This window comes from Lissotriton vulgaris, unplaced genomic scaffold (genome assembly GCF_964263255.1).
Source record: "Lissotriton vulgaris unplaced genomic scaffold, aLisVul1.2 SCAFFOLD_4565, whole genome shotgun sequence".
Taxonomy (NCBI): Eukaryota; Metazoa; Chordata; class Amphibia; order Caudata; family Salamandridae; genus Lissotriton; species Lissotriton vulgaris.
The window spans coordinates 127,182-142,868 of record NW_028242240.1 but is presented as its reverse complement, the minus strand read 5'-3'; positions in this window follow the sequence as shown (position 1 = coordinate 142,868).

The window sequence follows — 15,687 nt, the reverse complement described above, 5'->3', positions numbered from 1 at the left end:
CGCTTAAACACACTTTGTATAGGTAATAAACTTTATTTGAGCTTGAACACATGCACATACTTTGATAATTGAGTAATTAAATTTAGTGTGTAAAATTAGGGTACAGGTGTACACTATTGAGCTGGATAGAAATTTTTGTAAATGCCACTTATGATAATCTAAATGCATAAATGTACTCCCTATATAAATAGTAACACTAGAATATATGCAGTAAAATTCAAAACCATACATAAGCAATTAATAGCATTTTTAAATAGAGAAGTACACCACCACTCTAAAAATGGTAAAGCATTGACGTTCTAAATAGATACAGTTAACAAGAAACGTCATGACTGGTAACAAAAGGTCTTTGACATAGTGCTAGAACATGAAGTAGCAGCGTGGCCCGTACAACATGTCCTATCGAAAACGCAAACCTACTCACCACTTGAACTTGCAACCTGAACAATATGTTTGTTCACTGCCAAACATCCGGTGAAACCCAAAAGGAAAAAACCTTTAAAAAGGTTCGAAAGCGTAGACACCATTAGAAAGGAAGAGTCCGCGAGCCATCTTAGAATTGAAACAAAAAACAACTGTAGGCTTTGTGGCAAGAGGGCGAAAAATCAATTGAGCAAAACCAAAACTACACATTGTTGCTCAAGTCAATCACAACCCCTGCAGTAGGCAGACTCGGCAATGGCGGGACGCTAACAATAGAATGGAAGCGAGTACTAATAGACTAACACTCCAAATTCAAACTTGAATAAAAGTTGAAAATTGAATAAAACATAGGCATCCAAACGTTACCTTGATTCTTGAGACAGCGTAAAGTGAACTAAATACCTTGCAATTTGAGACCTTGTTGAACTGGCAGGCAAAGAAACTGTAAAACTGTAAAACTACATGTCAGTACCATCTCCACATCGCACTTTGATCGTTGAATACATACACAACTGAATGCATGATCTTAAGGGTGTCTTGAGTTCTCTGTCCTTGCACAAGTTCACACACAGTAACAACGTATAAATAGGTGGATGCAGTTTGGGTAGTAGTAGGCAACATTCAGAAATTAATCCCTGTGACATCCAAACTTAATAGTTGAACTTGAAGAAAGCTAGCACAGAACAGAGCACATTTACTCCGACATCTGTTTAACAGGATAAAATCACCCCATCACTGCATTAGAGAGAAAACATGAGTAATCACTGATTACTGTAAAATTTACTCATTGAACAAAAATTGAAGAATTAAGAGGTAGTAAACCCCTGTATTAACCATGAAAATAGATGCGCAAAACCTTACTAGGGAATGTTGCAAAAATACATGCACATATAAGAATTGAGATAAAATGTCACAACTAGGGAACACTGCATGCATGCGTGCACATTGAAATAATGCATGTAAATAGAAATGTGCAATCCCAACTATGAGAAAGATGGACACAAGCATTGACATAGAAATAATTGAGTCATTGAATTGAGCCAAAATAATAAACAAAATATAGAATTCTGGGAGGAAAAACACATTTGAAAAAACTGTAGTATCATTTGAATTGAAAATTGCCATTAACGTAAGCATTAAACCAAGAAAACGCACTAAAGCACTCGAAGTGGAGAGACACAACGCATTCTCCCACACACACACTGGCCAGGTAAGTAAGCAAAAGGACAACTCGCATCAGGAGAAAGCAAGACGACAGAGAAAAAGAAGAGTGAAAATACTCAAACTTCCCCAACAAAATTAAAGAATACATAACAGGTTGAAAATACAACTGGGCTACAGTGTAGAAAACTGAACCATTATCATAAAGAAAAATGCCCAGGGTAAAACAGCCCATGTACTTATGGTAATTAAAACCATACACCCACTAGGGTAATATAATGTATATATGGATAGATGTTGTGCACTGTAAAGAAGGGACGACACCCAGTAAACACACCCCATGTGGAGATGGGGAACTAGTGCACTGCATGAGAACCTAAGTACCTGAAAAAGAGACAAGAGTTTAGTAGATAACTCAACGTATGCCATGAATCTATCCCTCCGGAGAGATCAAGATAAAGTACTTAGAAGGCCCGGGACACACGTACACGCAACACACCTGGAGCAGAGGTCAACTGAAATACACATAAAATTGGAGAAGACCCCAAATACACCTCACGGACAGGAAAAACACACCTAGCGGGGAGGTCAAGAGACTATGTGCATAATAAATGCGGGAAAAACTTCGCAACAATGAGACACATGAAATAGGGGAAGACCCCACAACACACCTCCTGGAGAGGTGACAAAGTTGTGTTAATGTTAGTGGGACGCTAGTCCACACAACACCTCGTGAACTTAAGGAAGACGATATGTGTCATGACAATAGAATGAAACACACCTCAGTAGAGATAGTAACGTTGTGCACATGTGAGGCAAGTGAAAGAATGGAGTAAATGCAAGCAACAGGTATGAATCACTCCATCCATAGAACGAAATCCTCACGGCACCCTAAGTAGGGTATAAACGTGAAACTAAAGATTGTGCACGAGAGAAAACAAAACACTGTAGTCTACTGCACAACACTTTGAAAACATGTGAAATGTGAGGATTAACTTATTGTGCACTGTACTATACCCTAAGGAAATATTGTGCAATGTACATGAAATATGACTGAAACACTAATAAATTATCAGTGTTGTGACCATAAGATCTCATAAATTGTTAATGTTGTAACCATAAAGAGCCAGCAGGTGTCACTGTTACACAACCAACCAATGCATAAAATTTGCAATAGAAAATACCTCAAGTCTACATGCGAAGCATAATGCACTCGATGTCCATATTAGATGAAATGAAGAAAAAAAAGAAAAAATGAAACGTTTTTGAGCCCAAAATAAAAATTCGAGTCAAAGAGCTCAACTTAAAGTACCAGACAATGCAATTGAGTTCACTTGCAGAATCTAAAATGTCCGAGACGCATAACGTTATGACGTCATGCATCACAAGACTACGGGATCCCTGTGTGTCCACTTCAGATCGAAGTTCGTCCATGCAGTTCGTCCATGTCTCTTCATCCCGGCGTTCGAAATAGAGCACTGTAGAGTGACAGCACGACAGGAAAAGAAGTGTTGTACACAATATATTTATTTAAGACATAAGGGCCCGCATGGAGCGGAAATAACAGGCAGTCACCACGGGAGTCAGCTGTCATCTGTCACGCTGATGACAGTGACGTCACTTAAATACATTCTGGACATTCCATGGTGACACGGAGTGACGCCATATAAATGAAATAGAAAACATACTGAAGGCATGAACATTCGCCTCCATAACAATATAACATGTACGACATCTCCCTTCCTCTATCAGAAAACATAACAAGCATTATTCCATAACATAGTCTTTAAACCTTGTTGGCAAATTGATAGCTCTACCCGCTCTTGTAGACACTTCCCCAGACATATTGATTTCGGTGTCCCTAGAACTTGTTACAGTAGGTCCAATTCCCCCTACATTGTTTCCTGGCACAGAATCTTCCTGAGCCAGACCAGTGTTCCCACTGCCAACTGAACAACTTCTAGAAGCGTCCAAAGCCATAGAACACCCTTGGCTGGTATTGGAATGGAATTGCTCTGTGCTGCTAGACATGTCATCCCATTCCAAGACACTTTCATCAAGACTTACATCTCCTTCTTCCACATTCCTCATTATTATTCTTTCTTGCCCATGTTTGAGCCTTACTACATCATCTTTACTGCGCCATCCTTCTCCTTCAATAAATACTGCGCACCCTGACGCTCTACCAACTTTCATTGGCCTGCTGAGTTTAGACTCACCCTTACTCACCAAACCTGGTTTCTTTACTAGCACCCAGTCTCCAGGTGCCATGATTTTATCTTTTGCTCTGTTCACCTTATCTGAATACACTTTGTTTTTCATTTGTTTACACTCTATGCTCTCCCTCACTCTTAGTTCTTCTTCACATACTTGTCTCGCTTCTGTAGCTGCTCCTTTCCATCCACCTATTTTAGGTGTCATGACATTGTTACATGCTCTTCCCCTCATAAGGAAAAAAGTTGTATATCCAGTGGCTTCTTTTGGCGTATTGTTATACGCATTGATTTTCTCTTTAATGAATCCTTTCACATCCATCCCATTCGCAATGGCCATTTGGATTCCTTCTTTAAAGAACCTGTTTATTCTTTCCACTTGTCCGTTGCTTTTTGGGCTGTACAGAGGTGTTTTTTCCTGTACAATTCCACATTTTTCCAAAAACTCAACCATCACTTTAGATATTAATTGTGATCTATTGTCCGATACCAAAACTTTAGGCTGTCTCTCACTTTCAAAAACTTTTTCGAGAAATTTTACGACCACTTCTGTTGTAACTACATTCACAAACTTGTAGCTCACCCATTTTGTATAGTAGGGAACTTGCCACACGTAGTCTACTGCTGGAAGCCCTTGAGGAGAGAGCACTCCTCGTTTCTCTGTTTGGAACCCTTGCCTGCCTTGACCGCCCGCCTCCCGCCGCCAGACCCCAGCACCATCACCGGGTCCGGCCGCCAAGCGGAGCGCGGTGTGTGGTCACAAACTACACTACCCAGCATTCCTGGAGACGCAGTCCGCGTCATTCATGCGCCAGGCGGCGCTTAAATCTGAGGCCACCCCGGTCGAGGGGGGGAACTTGCCACACGTAGTCTACTGCTGGAAGCCCTTGAGGAGAGAGCACTCCTCGTTTCTCTGTTTGGAACCCTTGCCTGCCTTGACCGCCCGCCTCCCGCCGCCAGACCCCAGCACCATCACCGGGTCCGGCCGCCAAGCGGAGCGCGGTGTGTGGTTACAAACTACACTACCCAGCATTCCTGGAGACGCAGTCCGCGTCATTCACGCGCCAGGCGGCGCTTAAATCTGAGGCCACCCCGGTCGAGGGGGGGAACTTGCCACACGTAGTCTACTGCTGGAAGCCCTTGAGGAGAGAGCACTCCTCGTTTCTCTGTTTGGAACCCTTGCCTGCCTTGACCGCCCGCCTCCCGCCGCCAGACCCCAGCACCATCACCGGGTCCGGCCGCCAAGCGGAGCGCGGTGTGTGGTCACAAACTACACTACCCAGCATTCCTGGAGACGCAGTCCGCGTCATTCACGCGCCAGGCGGCGCTTAAATCTGAGGCCACCCCGGTCGAGGGGGGGAACTTGCCACACGTAGTCTACTGCTGGAAGCCCTTGAGGAGAGAGCACTCCTCGTTTCTCTGTTTGGAACCCTTGCCTGCCTTGACCGCCCGCCTCCCGCCGCCAGACCCCAGCACCATCACCGGGTCCGGCCGCCAAGCGGAGCGCGGTGTGTGGTCACAAACTACACTACCCAGCATTCCTGGAGACGCAGTCCACGTCATTCACGCGCCAGGCGGCGCTTAAATCTGAGGCCACCCCGGTCGAGGGGGGGAACTTGCCACACGTAGTCTACTGCTGGAAGCCCTTGAGGAGAGAGCACTCCTCGTTTCTCTGTTTGGAACCCTTGCCTGCCTTGACCGCCCGCCTCCCGCCGCCAGACCCCAGCACCATCACCGGGTCCGGCCGCCAAGCGGAGCGCGGTGTGTGGTCACAAACTACACTACCCAGCATTCCTGGAGACGCAGTCCGCGTCATTCACGCGCCAGGCGGCGCTTAAATCTGAGGCCACCCCGGTCGAGGGGGGGAACTTGCCACACGTAGTCTACTGCTGGAAGCCCTTGAGGAGAGAGCACTCCTCGTTTCTCTGTTTGGAACCCTTGCCTGCCTTGACCGCCCGCCTCCCGCCGCCAGACCCCAGCACCATCACCGGGTCCGGCCGCCAAGCGGAGCGTGGTGTGTGGTCACAAACTACACTACCCAGCATTCCTGGAGACGCAGTCCGCGTCATTCACGCGCCAGGCGGCGCTTAAATCTGAGGCCACCCCCGTCTCGCGGGACGCGAGCGGGACGCCGGGCGAAGCCCGGGCCAAGGGCGGGCCCGTTTCAGCCCGTTACAGACTGTGCAGGACTGGACTGGGCCACGGTATTTCCATTTATAGTTATACATCATCTTTTCCTGTGATTCATCGTTGAATATTCCCATTGTATTAGCCCCATATACATCTGAAGCTTTGTAGCACTCGAACCTATCTAACAATGAATAAACGGACTAGAAGTAAAAAGACCTCCAGCCTAACTGACATCACCGGCCCACTAGACCTATTTATCACTAAGACTCATGAGGTCATTGATAATAGTATACAGATACTACAACGCAGGGTATCCCACGAATTGGAGGTTGCAAGAAGGTCGTCCATGGGGCCTCTGGCCTCTGTACAAACTCCTCAAAAGGGTCCAACTGCCCCCCTGCTTAAGCAGGTAGACAATACGAATGTACTAACTCATACAGTCCCAAATAGCGTTGATTTATCCGCTACCCAACTCTCTCTGGGGTCCAATTCCTGTGAGGACCTGGAAACTACACCAGACCTACAATTTTCCCAAAACGAACAGGATAGCGTAGACATTGTAGATCTCGACCCCATGGGTAATCGGGAGGGTGCCATAGCAAAGAGGTCAAACATAAATACGGATAAGACCCTACATGAGACAGCATCAGTTCTGCAAAACACCAAGACCTCTCTTAAATCCACCACTGACATCATTTTGCCAGGGCAATTAACTTCCATTAATAACGGTGCTGATTGCACAGCGACACCCCATGACCCTTGCCCTAGAGAGCTGTCAGGGACACAAATATTGGGTGTTGACATACAGAAACCATGCTCTGCATGCATAACATTACACGACTTTATTACAAATAGCATGGGGCGATTGTTAAAACATCATTTGCAACCCCTAGAGAAGAGCATTATGATCATAGAGAAACAACTAGCCAAACTAAATGCCCCAGCATTTAAGCAAAACACACTGGGCACGCTTGCTAAGGGCCCCGGGATTGTAAATGACACAAACACGCAGGCGCAACGCCCAACCCTACCAGGCATTCAGCCCAAGCCTCATCCGCCTAAAAGAGTTGTTAATCCAGAAACTCAAAAAATTGACAGGCAAAATACACAAACCACCCCAAATCCCGTGATAACAGAAGGGACGGGAAAACGGAAAGGCCCTATTGAGAACTCCCAAAAAACCCCAGCTCCTGCGGAGTCTATTAGCCAAATAGTAAAACAAAAGGACACCCTACCGACATCTCAAAAAACCCAACCATCTCAGTCACAAGCTAATGAGAGGAGGGCTCCAAGGTATAGACGTCCGATACATCTCCCGCCTGAGGCGACCCCGTACACTGTCATACTCACAGGGGTCACAGAGCTGGCTGATGGTGCGGATGAACCCCCCTGGTCCCTCCGAAACAAGGTACTGCAGTGGCTAAGCCAAAACAGACCTCTTCACCCATACAACCATGGCAGAATTGTATCCATGAGGAGAGTGTTCTGGATTGGCGAAACCAAAAAAACTCTAAAGGGCGATTGTATCGTACTTAATTGCGAGGACCCAGATACAGCTGATTATATCTCCTCATGGCCAGCTTTAGAAAAAAGGGGGGGCGTTGACGTACAACGTCTTTCCTTTTTTTACCCCCCTCTAAATATCCCTAATTATGGCGACCCAAACAGTTGGGAGGAAGCACAGGACTGGACTTGGACACAGGTGGGGCATTATAATGGAAACAGAAATAGGAACAGGAACAGTAAAAACCACTGGAATGGAGGGTGGGACAATCATCCCTGGCCACTGAGAAGAGAGAACGCACACCCTGATTACTGGAGGGGGGTCCCCATGAGGAATAGGTATGATTGCTTGGACATGGTCGATTGACCAATAATGACAACAAACCCCAAAATTACAAACCTAGGCACTCCTGTAGAAACCTGTAATAGTGAAGAGCAGTCTGTTACTGTTAACAGACCATCAGCAGGGTATACACCTGATCCTCCTTTATGGAACACACTTCGTACCCCCACAACCCCACAGATTTCCATCCAAACACACAGGGAGCAAGGACTTAACTTAGAGGGCACTGAGAGCCCAACCCCCCAGATAGTGGCAACAGAACCCAGCCGACATAAATTAAACCTGAAAATTACCTCCTGGAATATTGCAGGGCTGAGCAATAAAGCAAGGGCCCACCCGTTCCTATCATTCATGGCAAAACAGGATATAGTATGCTTACAGGAATGTTGGGATCAGGAGGAAACCCATATTGAGGGCTTTAGCACCCACTACATCCCGGCGATACAGGGTAACCGAGGCAGAGGGTCGGGGGGCCTATGCATCTTTACCTCCAATTTGAGTAATATAAAATTATCTACATATGTGCCGAGTGGATCCAAAGTAGAGGTGGCTAGATCCTTGCAAGGACTTATAGTCAAAGCAAAGGGGTGGTCCCTCTTCGTGGTGAATATATACATAAACGTGCCTAAAGTAGAGCCCAAAGCCTTAATAGCGGAGCTTAATGCAATGCTCTTGATGGGTGACCAGAACGCAGACTGTATCTTGGTAGTAGGAGATTATAATTGCCACCTATGCCCCTATAGCGCCACAAAAAATTGCGGAATTTATAATTTAAGAGGGGACCCCACCACACATTTCGAACATTCCATTATTGGGAATATGCTCAACCAACTAATGCATGACTGGGACATGGGGTTCGCTAATGAACTTTGTGAGCCTTACGTAGCCTTCCAGACAACATTCTTTGGTCGGGGGTCAGGTACTACAATTGACTACATCCTAGTGACCAATAAGAACCAGGGTTGCCTGGGGGTTTTCAATACGGAAGATTTGGCATTAAGCGATCACTTCCCGATCAGCACCACAATTTCTATCGAGAAAGACGAGCGCCCCGAGTTAAGCATACCGAGCATCCTTCATGGTCACTCGGTGTCACTGGCAAGAAAGAACGGGTATGCTATAAAGTGGGGAAAAATCGATGCTACAACCTTTCTAAAAGACCTAGTGCAGAAAGAAATGAAGCAATTCATGGTCTGCCTAGAATCTAATACCACCCCTCAGCAAATTATAGTGGCATATGGAAGCATAATCGCCACTATAAATGATAAACTAACAAAAAAATTAAAGAGAGGTATAGCAAAGAGAGAACATGGCTGGTTTAATCCCGCCTGCTCTAAAGCCCACAAAGACCTATTACAGGCTTTAAAGACACTTCCCAAGGATAACAGTGCGATTAAGCAAGCAAGACGTGTCTATAAGCAGACGCTACGTGAACGACAGGATGAACTCAAAAATCAGGCCTGGGAAGCTTTAGTAAAGGCAAGCTCCACAAGGGATAATATCTCTTTTTGGAAGGAGATTAACGCCCCTTTTTTCTCCTCGGACAATAAGGCAGATTCGATGGAGATAGCCATAATGGAAGACGCCTGGGTTGATTATTTTACCTCCTTATATAAAAAAGAGGCAATAAATATGACCCCAGAATATAACATCTATAATAGGAAGAAATCACAACTGGCGACGCAAGATAGCTTCCCTCTAAATATAGTTTTTACCCCTGCTGAGGTTGAATTAGCAATCTCACAGAGCGCAAATTTAAAAGCTCCCGGCCCAGATGGAGTCCCCATTGACTTATTTAAAGTCAATGTAGAACTGTGGGCTCCATTATTAGCAAATGTACTAAATGCGTATAGCATAATGGGATTTCCTGACTCATGGCACGAAGCCATAATTATTCCAATATTTAAAAAGGGGAACAGACAGGACCCAAAATGCTACCGCCCCATTTCCCTGCTGGATACACTAATGAAAGTGGCAGGTAGAATATTGCTAACTAAACTACAAACTTGGTCCAAAAACAAAGGGATTCTTTCCAAATTACAGTACGGCTTCAAAACTGGAGTTGGTACTGTGGAGCAGGGTTTAAATTTGAACTTAATAATAAACAAGTACATTAGTAAGAAGCAAGGGAATCTTTTCCTTACTTTCGTCGACTTATCCTCGGCTTTTGACTGCCTTGATCATGCTGTGCTGTGGAAAACTCTGGCCAAGCTGGGAATAGATAAAAATATTCTACATTTCATACAGGAACTATACAGAGATGCGGGTGCAGCGGTTAGATACGGCAAAAATGGTGAGCGAACAAAAAAATTCCCCATAGCGAAGGGTGTTCGTCAGGGCTGCATCCTTGCGCCATTTCTTTTTAATTTATACATCAACGAGATAGCAGACGTTTTAAATGACCTTAAAGTTGATTATCCTAAAATAAATGGTACCCCAGTATCTTTATTACTGTATGCTGACGACGCTGTGATTATGGCTCGTACACAGCTAGGTCTTCAGAAAGCCATAACAGGTTTCTCATCTTTTATGACCACGAGAGGCTTAAAAATAAACGAGGGAAAAACATTTACAATGTCATGCTCCTTGAGGAAAAACATACCAGACTGCAAAACCTTCGTAAATAGCAGTAAGATAGCGATGACCAAAACCTTTTCCTATTTAGGAATTACATTTAATAACAAGGGAACATGGTCACCAGCAATAACCTCTAGGAACCTGGCCTTTGCCCGTACAATAGGCGCTCTTAAACACTTTGCTAAGAGACTGGGCAGGAAACCTGTGAACATATTACTGAAGATATATGCTGCTAAATGCGTGTCTACCGCCGTATATGGGGCGGGCATATGGGGCATAGCAGATAGTACGCAGATCCAAACAGTGGAAAATGCTTTCCTTAGATATCTACTCTCAGTTCCTCGCTCCACGTCTATTACTGTGTGCCACAACGAACTGGACAGAGTCCATATTATAGACCTGATAAAAATAGCACCAGTAATGCTGTGGTTCAAGATTTGGACATGTGAGGATACAGGGTTCAATAGGGAAGTAATTAATGACTGTTTAACCTACTCTGCGTCTACCAAACAACCATGGCTAGCTTATGTGAAAAAGTTTTTTCTTTCTATTGGTAAACCAGATCTTTATTCAAACCCCACAACATGCTCACAAATATCAAAAAAATCTTTAAAAATGGCGTGTTTAGATTTACTGGCGGAACGAAGATGGTACTTAGACGGGCACAAATCTACCATAGTAGCTCATCGTAACATCTTACACGGTCCGGGTATCCATGCTTATTTAGCACCAATCTACTTGTGTTACCATAGAATGCTCCTGACCCGAATGAGGACGGAGTCGTTCTATAGGCTTGTATCCTTCCCCATTACAAATGATTGGTCTGTAATTATGGAAAATTGCCCGTGTGATGACTTATCCAGACAGTCAAATTTACATTGTATATTCTTTTGTAAGTATTATGAGTGGGGGAGAAAAAGATACCTGTTACCATTGCTAAAGTCATGGGGTGTAAGAACCTGTAAAACTGCACTGTTTAGATTATATATGCTGCAAGATGAAGTTACCATAGTGACAGCGATAAAATTCCTGGCGTTTACCGTAAAATGCAGGGGGTCCATGGGAAATGTATAGGACTTCTTGGATAAACACAAAACTGAAAACTCGTATTATAATGTTCCTTATAAACACCGGATAATACGTATACAGCAGTAGACTGTATGAACTCCAAGAGTCTTGTAAATGAATTTTAGAACCTTTATATATGCAATTTAATGAATTTGATCTATTTTATCTATTTTATCCTGATGATATGTTTTATTGTAAGAAATTTTGTATATGAGAAAAGTCGTTTAGTCTGTTTTTTGTCTTGTATTTGTATGTTATGCTTTTATGGTTTTTTGTCAAAATACCGAATAAAGCTATCTTGAATTGAATTGAATTGTATAGTAGTCCGTCAAAACTATTAGGTATTTGCACCCTTCTGGCAAGAGGTTGAAGGGTCCAGCAAAGTCTATTGCTACCTTGGCCCAGGGGCCATCGGGGATTTCCACCATTTGCAGTTCATTCTTTTCAATCCTCCAATGCTTGTCAGACTTCAAGCATTTCTCACATCTGTCCACATAACTCCTGATTTCGCTGTCCACACCTGGCCACCAGTAGTGCATTCTTAGTACTTTTTTTGTGGCCGTGGTGCCTGGATGCCCTCTGTGAGCCATCTTAATGATCTTTTCTCTGAGTTCAAATGGTGGTACAAAAACGTCACCCCTTTTTAAGTAGCCATTCTCTAGCGTTAGTTCATCATTTACCTGCTGGTAAGATCTCAGTTCATTAGGTAGATTCCTTATATGTGGCCACGCAGTTTGTACATACTTTAGGTTTTGCCTAGCTAAAGCTGCGCTCTGCGCAGCTTTTTCGCGCAGGCGAAAACCTGTTGAGAAGTGTAGTGTGCTTTGGCTCGGCCCTCGTCATTCATTGGCTGGCTCCGTAAACGGAGCCTTGCCATTGGACGAGGGGCCTGTCCGTCAATGCCGGACCAGACACGGGGGCGTTCCTGACATTCTTTGGCTTTTGCCGACGTCACGCGACGCCGGGAACGCCCCCGAGTCTGGTCCGGCATTGCCGGGACCTGCGTTTGCTGACGTGTCGGGTTTCTTTGTCTGTGGCGGAACAAATTGCAGGTAAGCGATGGTGTCTTTTGTAATCTAAATGACTGTCTCTTTTGAATGCCCCAGCCGAAATGTTTAATGACTTTTTTTTTTTGTTTTTCTCTGCAGGTTGCCGGGACCTGCCTTTGCTGACGTGTCGGGTTTCTTTGTCTGTGGCGGAACAAATTGCAGGTAAGCGATGGTGTCTTTTGTAATATAAATGACTGTCTTTTTTGAATGCCCCAGCCGAAATGTTTAATCGCGTATTTTGTTGTTGTTTTCTGCAGGTATTTTGCGACGGCCTGGTGGGTGGAACAATTTCCGGTCGGGATCCTTGGCTCGCTGTCTGTCTCCGTCTCCGTGCTCCAAGGGATTTCTTGCAGGTAAGCGATGGTGTCTTTTGTAATATAAATGACTGTATTTTTTGAATGCCCCATCTGAAATGTTTAATCGCGTATTTTTTGTTGTTGTTCTCTGCAGGTATTTTGCGACGGCCCGGTGGGTGGAACAATTTCCGGTCGGGATCCTTGGCTCGCTGTCTGTCTCCGTCTCCGTGCTCCCAGGGATTTCTTGCAGGTAAGCGATGGTGTCTTTTGTAATATAAATGACTGTATTTTTTGAATGCCCCATCCGAAATGTGCGACGGCCCGGTGGGTGGAACAATTTCCGGTCGGGATCCTTGGCTCGCTGTCTGTCTCCGTCTCCGTGCTCCCAGGGATTTCTTGCAGGTAAGCGATGTTGTCTTTTGTAATATAAATGACTGTATTTTTTGAATGCCCCATCCGAAATGTTTAATCACGTATTTTTTGTTGTTCTCTGCAGGTATTTTGCGACGGACCGGTGGGGGGAACAATTTCCGGTCGGGATCCTTGGCTCGCTGTCTGTCTCCGTCTCCGTGCTCCCAGGGATTTCTTGCAGGTAAGCGATGTTGTCTTTTGTAATATAAATGACTGTATTTTTTGAATGCCCCATCCGAAATGTTTAATCACGTATTTTTTGTTGTTCTCTGCAGGTATTTTGCGACGGACCGGTGGGGGGAACAATTTCCGGTCGGGATCCTTGGCTCGCTGTCTGTCTCCGTCTCCGTGCTCCAAGGGATTTCTTGCAGGTAAGCGATGGTGTCTTTTGTAATATAAATGACTGTATTTTTTGAATGCCCCATCCGAAATCTGCGACGGCCCGGTGGGTGGAACAATTTCCGGTCGGGATCCTTGGCTCGCTGTCTGTCTCCGTCTCCGTGCTCCCAGGGATTTCTTGCAGGTAAGCGATGTTGTCTTTTGTAATATAAATGACTGTATTTTTTGAATGCCCCATCCGAAATGTTTAATCACGTATTTTTTGTTGTTCTCTGCAGGTATTTTGCGACGGACCGGTGGGGGGAACAATTTCCGGTCGGGATCCTTGGCTCGCTGTCTGTCTCCTGGTCTCCTCCGTGGCGTGACGACTTGCAGGTAAGCGATGGTGTGTTTTCTAATAGTGTTTTCGTGTCGGGTACCCAATTTACATTTTTATGTCATACTTATTTTGTTTACAAGTCTTTAGCCTATTTGTTTTATATATTTTGCGCTTGTTCTCTCTAATGTTTCCGTGTCGGGTCTCCTCCGTGGCGTGACGACTTGCAGGTAAGCGATGGTGTGTTTTTTAATTTACATTTTTATGTCGCTGTAATTTCTTTTATGTGTTCAGCCTATTCTGTTTTTATTGTAATGTATTTATTTTTTGGGCCTGTTCTCTTTAATGTTTACGTGTTGGGTCGCCTTCGTGGCGTGACGACTTGCAGGTAAGCGATGGTGTGTGTTGTAATTAATAAATGACTGTCTCTTTTTAATGACTGTGAGTTTTTGTAACTTTGTAAAGCTTTTTTAGAATTAATTTATCTCACTTCTTTTGCAGGTTTTTTTCGGCGTCGCTGCGTGGTCCCGGTATCTGGGCGTGGTCGCTGTTTCCGGTCGCCATTTTGCGCTCGGTGTCTGGCTTCGTGGTACGATGGATTTCAGGTACGCGATTTAAATTTGTATATAATTGTCATTTGTTTTATGTGTTCTACTTTTTATAACTTTGCAAAGTGTTTTAGAAATTAATTTATCTCACTTTCGTTGCAGGTTTTTTTCGGCGTCGCTGCGTGGTCCCGGTTTTGGGCGTGGTCGCGGTTTCCGGTCGCCATTTTGCGCTCGGTGTCTGGCTTCGTGGTACGATGGATTTCAGGTACGCGATTTAAATTTGTATATAATTGTAATTTGTTTTATGTGTTCTACAGTCTTTAGCCTATTTGTTTTATATATTTTGCGCCTGTTCTCTCTAATGTTTCCGTGTCGGGTCTCATTCGTGGCGTGAGGACTTGCAGGTAAGCGATGGTGTGTGTTGTAATTAATAAATGACTGTCTCTTTTTAATGACTGTGAGTTTTTGTAACTTTGTAAAGCTTTTTTTAGAATTAATTTATCTCACTTCTTTTGCAGGTTTTTTTCGGCGTCGCTGCGTGGTCCCGGTATCTGGGCGTGGTCGCGGTTTCCGGTCGCCATTTTGCGCTCGGTGTCTGGCTTCGTGGTACGATGGATTTCAGGTATGCGATTTACATTTTTATGTCATTGTAATTTATTTTATATGTATTCAGTCTATTTTGTTTATATTGTTATGTAGTTATTTTTGGGGCCTGTTCTCTCTAGTGTTTTTGTGTCGGGTCTCCTTCGTGGCGTGACGACTTGCAGGTAAGCGATGGTGTTTTTGTCATTTACATTTTTATGTCATTGTAATTTTTTTTTATGTGTTCAGCCTCTTGTGTTTATATTGTAATGTGGTTATTTTTTGGGCCTGTTCTCTCTAATGTTTCCGTGTCGGGTCTCCTTCGTGGCGTGACGACTTACAGGTAAGCGATGGTGTGTTTTGTAATTAATAACTGACTGTCTCTTTTTAATGACTGTGAGTTTTTGTAACTTTGAAAAGCGTTTTTTAGAATTAATTTTTCGAACTTTCTTTGCAGGTATTTTTCGGCGTCGCGGCGTGGTCACGTTTTGCGGTCGCCATTTTGTCTTTGGATTTTTGCCTCGCTCGGTGTCTGTCTCCGTGGTACGATGGATTTCAGGTATGCGATTGGCATTTGTATGTCATTGTAATTTATTTTATATGTGTTCAGTGTATTTTGTTTATATTGTAATGTATTTATTTTTGGGGCCTGTTCTCTCTAGTGTTTTTGTGTCGGGTCTCCTCCGTTGCGGGACGACTTGCAGGTAAGCGATTGTGTGTTTTGTAAT